General features: G+C 43.8%; 1 non-coding gene across 1 annotated transcript; it reads left to right on the top strand.

Moving 5' to 3' along the window:
- The first annotated feature begins 309 nt into the window (after positions 1-309).
- TRNAS-GGA (transfer RNA serine (anticodon GGA)) lies at positions 310-385 on the top strand. Its single transcript has one exon. It is a non-coding gene; the product is annotated as a tRNA-Ser (tRNA).
- The last annotated feature ends 5838 nt before the right edge of the window (positions 386-6223 follow it).

Here is a 6223-nt window from a genome sequence, read left to right on the forward strand (position 1 = left end):
CATTCTTTCCATTGACTGGGTACCCAAAACTGAGATGGTGTATGGTGCCTCCATTCTACTGAAAAACTGTCCTGCCTCAGGCATATCCATATGCCTGGAGATAAAACACTTGCTGGCCACAGATGATGCTTCTGCTGAATGAAGAAATAAAGAAAAAAGAAAGGAAGAAACGTAGACCAGGAACAATAGATGTTTCTGAACACCTACCCTGATTTCTCTCAGGTTGATTTCAGAGCAGTAGTTTTGTCTTCATGTCAGCTCCGATGACTTTGAGGCTTAAACATAAGTCTATTTAAAAACACACTCATGGCCCTGGCCGGTTGGCTCAGTGGTAGAGCGTCGGCCTGGAGTGCAGAAGTCCCGGGTTCGATTCCCGGCCAGGGCACAGAGGAGAGGTGCCCATCTGCTTCTCCACCCCTCCCCCTTCCTCTCTGTCTCTCTCTTCCCCTCCCGCAGCGAGGCTCCATTGGAGCAAAGATGGCCCGGGCGCTGGGGATGGCTCCTTGGCCTCTGCCCCAGGCGCTAGAGTGGCTCTGGTTGCGACAGAGCGACACCCTGGAGGGGCAGAGCATCGCCCCCTGGTGGGCAGAGCATCGCCCCCTGGTGGGCGTGCTGGGTGGATCCCGGTCGGGTGCATGCGGGAGTCTGTCTGTCTCTCCCCGTTTCCAGCTTCAGAAAAATACAAAAAAACCCAAAACAAAAAAAAACACACACACTCACATGGCCTAACCAGGCAGTGGTGCAGTGGAAAGAGTGTCGGACTGGGACATGGAGGGCCCATGTTCAAAACCCCGAAGTCACCAGTTTGAGCACAGACTCATCCATCCTGAGCGTGGGCTCATCAGCTTGAGTGTGGGATTGCTGGCTTGAGCGCGGGATCATAGACATGACCCCACGGTTGCTGGCTTGAGCCCAAAGGTTGCTGGCTTGAAGTCCAAGGTCACTGACTTGAACCCAAAGTCACTGGCTTGAGCAAAGGGTGACTCGCTCTGCTATCGCCCCCTAGTCAAGGCACATATGGAAAAGCAATCAATGAACAACTAAGGAGACTAAGGAGCTGCAATGAAGAATTGAGGTTTCTCATCTCTCTCATTTCTTGTCTGTCTGTCCCTATCTCTCTGTCTCTCTGTCTGTCTCTGTCATAAAAAAAAGAAAAAGAAAAAAGAAAAAAACCACTCACATGCCAGGAAATGTCTCCGGGAAATATTCTATTTAGTTCTTAATACATTCACATTTCAAAGCATAAGTGAATGGTTGAAGATGAAAACATAATTATATCAATTGATGTCCAGCAACAGCCATTAGTGGGTATGCAAACACCACATGTAATTGCTCCAGCCTTAATTTTTACTCTCTCTGGAGAAATGCCAGAACATCAGTCTTCTTTCCTCCAGGCAGAGGGTAGCCCCTTCGGCACCGTCTCAGCCTCCTGTTTGTCAGGCATTACATCTTCCACAATTTTAAGTACCCTTGAGAGAGAAAGTATGCCTTTAACCATGTGAGTTATCTCACCTACTGTTAAAGAGGCATCACATTGTGGGGAAGAAACAGAGCCAAGTGTCAGGGACTTCTCCTCCAGTAAGACACACACACTCCCTCTAGGCCTCATCGACCACCCCAGCTTCTGTGTGATCAAGAGGAGTTATCTTTATCTTATCTCTAAAGTCTCCTGTAGCTCTGGCTTTGTTGGCGTCATGTAATACTTTAGAAGTTTCAATTTAGAATAGAGCTCAGAATAGGAGCAAGGAAACAGAAAGAAGAAGAAAAATGGAAACACGGCAAGTAAGAAAAGAGTTTTGGCATGCCACACCCGTGACACAGCCTTGAGATACAGGAAGTGTTGGAAGAACAGAACTAGGCCCCCACAGAGCAAGTGGTCAATGCCATCTCTGATTCCAGTTCTCACCCACTCCCCACCCTCATGACAGGGGCTGTCTGGGCTGCCTCTCTCCTGTGGGAACATGGGTGGGGCTGGAAATACACCCTTTTAATCCTCCCCTGCCCTAAAGAGGCTCTGAGAAAGCCCTAGAAGGACAAGCCAACCAAGATAGTCTATACTCAGGTGCTCCATTGAAAAACTGAATGAATTCAGGTGAATTATTTAAGCTCCCTAAAGCCCGACTTTCTTCACCTGTAGTAAGAGGATAATTACACTCCTCTGTAAAGTTGTGAAGATTAATGACATTTTATTTACTTGGCATGGTGTTACAAAGTGCACAACCAATCACTGGTGACCAACATTGTTGTAGTTGTTTTTGTTACAATAGCTAGTATTGTCATCTGTCCTGAGGAACCATAGGATGTCTTGGGATGGCAATCCTTTACAACTGTTTTGTGGAAGTAGACCTAGGTCATATGGAGAGATTGCACAGAAAGGACTTCTAATAGTCTACTGTGTTTACAGAGCAGAGACCTTTCCAGACAGATGAGTAGACTTTAAATTGCACGGGGAGTGCATCCTGAGAGAACAGTATGAGCAGTGCTTCAGCTCAGCTCCAAAGACAGGTGTGCACCCTTGTGTGCTGTTACACAGGTTGTGTCTCCTAATGTAGACCTGGGAAAATAAACATATTCTTTGAAAATGTTTTGTAGGAGGATTAAATTAAATACCTTGAGGTGGGATTCTGGTAACGTGGCTCCCTGAAATGTAGCCTCCTTCCTCTCCTGAGCAACTTCATGCTGTTTAGCTCTCCAGAGTCAAGCAGCCACTGGGTCCTACTGGCAGGGGGTGTAAGGGAGGCCTTGAGTTCTGCTGAGATCCTGGCGAAACTGTGCAAGGGCCTTCCTCTCCTGCGGTCTAGGCAAGCGCTTGGTTAACGGTGTTGAGCCCGTTAGGACAGCAGCTAGTGAATATGGTTAAGGTCTGTCTATGGGTCACAAGGGGAAGGCCAGTGACGATCTCACATCACTGGAAAGTTCAATGGAACATCCAAAAAAACAAAGAGAGAAAGATGAAGTGACTTGCACATTATATAAAACAGCAATAATTTTAAAGAAGGAAAAAAAGCAAATTGTGAGATAAAATAACAATAACTTTAAAGAAAGAAATCAAATCAGGTATATTAGTTATAGCATGACATGTAAATGAAAGTTTTAAAGATAGGAACCGTCAGATCGTGTTTAAAACAAAACAAAAGGACTTTTAAGTAGTCTAAGTAACTTCCACAAAATAAAGTCATATGAATATATTTTATAAAATAAGGGAGAAGTGGATTTTAAAAAAATATCAGTCAAGTGCAAACACAAAGAAAGCAAAAGCAGCAATATTAAAATCACTCGAAATGGAATTTAGGTTAAAGGCACTAAACTGGCTAAAGAACCAGTTTCTATAGGGAAGGAGTGAGACAATAGAGTAAACTTAACATCTGAATAGATGAGAGACAAGAATTTTTAAAAACTGATGAAAAACATCAAGCCACTTAAGAATTGTTATAAATCCTAGTCACAAGAAATAGTTAACCACATATAGGTAAATCATACTAAATCTGCTTATAAACAGACAAGAGAAAAGCATTTAGACAGCCAGAGCCATAGTTTGCCTGTCTTAAAACAGCAGAGAAGTAAGAGAAGCCAGAAGACAATAGAAAAGAGAATAACACAAAATATGGGAGGGGAAGGGAAACAGTTTTAAATTTTTCAGTTTATATCATTGCTAGGGAAGTGGGGGAAAATAATCATTTTTATTATACTGCAAAACATCAAGTTTTCTCACTAGATGTAAAAGGAAAAAGCAAGAATATGCTGCTTTCTAGGAACATGCATTAAACATAAGATTGAAAATCAAAGGTAGGAAAGAGAGCTACCTAACAAACCCTCTGTTGGTCAAATAAGTTTGCAAATATGATGTATATATGTTTGCTCGCTTATAGTTGGCATTGGGTGTGGGGGACAGGCTGTGAGCAGGCAGGGTCGTTATAGCCTAAGGCTTAGTTTTTTTTGTTTGTTTTGTTTTGTTTTTTTGGGGGGGGGTTTGGTATTTTTTCCGAAGCCAGAAACGGGGAGGCAGTCAAACAGACTCTTGCATGCGCCCGACTGGGATCCACCTGGCACACCCACCAAGGGGCTATGCTCTGCCCATCTTGGGGCGTCGCTCTGCCACAATCAGAGCCATTCTAGCGCCTGAGGCAGAGGCCACAGAGCCATCCTCAGCGCCCGGGCAAACTTTGCTCCAATGGAGCCTCGGCTGCGGGAGGGGAAGAGAGAGACAGAGAGGAAGGAGAGGGGGAGGGGTGGAGAAGCAGATGGGCGCTTCTCCTGTGTGCCCTGGCTGGGAATCAAACCCAGGACTCCTGCACGCCAGGGCAATGCTCTACCACTGAGCCAACCAGTTAGGGCCTAAGGCTTAGTTTTAAGACTAAACCTTTCCCACCCTAAGTGGCTTTGTATTAGAGACTTCCTTGTTTGTATATTGGATTAAAGGTTTTGATTTCTACACTATAAAATGGGCAGAGGAGCCCATTCTGGAGGAGTGCAGAGAAAGGCCACGTGGGGGAGAGGAGAAGCAGCCAAGATGGCGGAGTGCTGAAGGAGAAGCCAGTTTATGCAGAGTTTGTGCAGAGAGAAAGAGATGGAGAACAGAAGTGAATAAGGCTGGTGAGCTAGAAACCTTTGATTCTAGGAAACTCAGATAAGTCAGTGGCTTTGGGAGCCCTGAATGGAAAGGGAAGTGTTTTCCCACTGTGTATATTTCTTGCCCACTGGGTGCGAGCTAGGATTAAAGCTAATGGCCCACCAGTTCTTGGCTCTGTTGTTTCATTAATGTCTGTCAGAATCAAATGTGAACCTGCATGGACCAGGCGGCTGTGATAGTAGTCGTGGCTACTGGCCATACACCCTCAAACAATAGTGATGGGATGACTGTCAGATAAAGCAAGGCTACAAGAAAAGGAGCATTATTAGAGATAAAGGGAGACATTCTATAAGGACAAAATATAAATCTATCAGGAATATATAATGATTCTTAATCTATGTGAATCTGATAATGTGATGAGAACAGACCACTGCCTCTCTTATTAGTGAGCTTGGCTAGACACCACCAATGCCAAATGCTGATAAACTCAGGGTCAAGAATGTGATATCTTATTGCTGGAGGTCTCTGATCTTCTTTGCCCCTGATTTGAGTTATTTTGACATCTGAGAAGTGGTTAAAATTTTTTATTGCATTGGTATTTTTAAGACTATTTTACACTAGATAAAAACCTGGGGTGCAGGCTGAGAAATCCTAGGTACAGATTTACACTCAGGAGCAACCAGACTCTCTGAATTCTGGTAAAGGGTATTATGGAAGGAGAAGTCAGACCCTTCTATGCCTCCTCCACGGGGGAGGAAGAAGCAGGAAGAATGCAGCAGAAGGGAGCCTGCAGAGGATTAACTGCTACCATAGTTCCCTGAAAAGGTGCATGGGGCAACTTGCTACACAGAGAAAGGAAGATAGAGCTTATCTGTAAGCCTTTTCCTCTCTCCTTTCTTAAAAGTTTTTAAAACTTTAATTTACAAATTCCAACACTTAGTCTCTGACCTCACCTAAACTCACTTTCCCATCCTAGTCATGTGAGTGATTATTCCTCTAGACAAAGGAGACCCTTGCATGAAAACCTGTGCTCTGTAAAAGGTATATAAGATGTAAGAAATCTAACTTCGGGGAGCCCGTGTTCGGCTTGCCTCTTTTGCTGCTCTGCTGGCTAAATAAATCCTACTTCCTTCATCAAGTTGTCTGGGTGTTTTGCCATCCTTTGATTCTTGCAATAGTATGACCCAAGGTGAAGGAGATTACACGATAAATCCTTCCTGCCTTCCAGCAATTTATACTCTGGGGAAGACCAACCTATAAAAGTAACTGAAATACAAGGAATAGTGTGATAAATGTGATAAGAATGGTAGGAGTAAAAATATACACAACATAGGATGTTACATGTCACAAAGAGAGATGTAAACAAAGACAAAGATAAAATATGAAATAGTGGATTCAAAGTCATCAATTCAAATGCAAGGTGCAGAAACCCCAGTATTTATTTTACTTCCAGTTTCGGAATGGCCACAAGGTTAAATGCAATAGTATCGTATCTCCTTGGGTCCTATTAGGGCATCACACAGCCTTGATCCTTGCACTTAAGTATAGTTTGAGATCTAGTTTTCCAATTATCATTTAACAGAAGAAGTATGTTAAAGATCCAACTAAAACAAACGTCGAAGTTCCTGTGGGAACCCCTCTTCATGCAGCTTT

Source organism: Saccopteryx bilineata, chromosome 2 (genome assembly GCF_036850765.1).
Source record: "Saccopteryx bilineata isolate mSacBil1 chromosome 2, mSacBil1_pri_phased_curated, whole genome shotgun sequence".
Taxonomy (NCBI): domain Eukaryota; kingdom Metazoa; phylum Chordata; class Mammalia; order Chiroptera; family Emballonuridae; genus Saccopteryx; species Saccopteryx bilineata.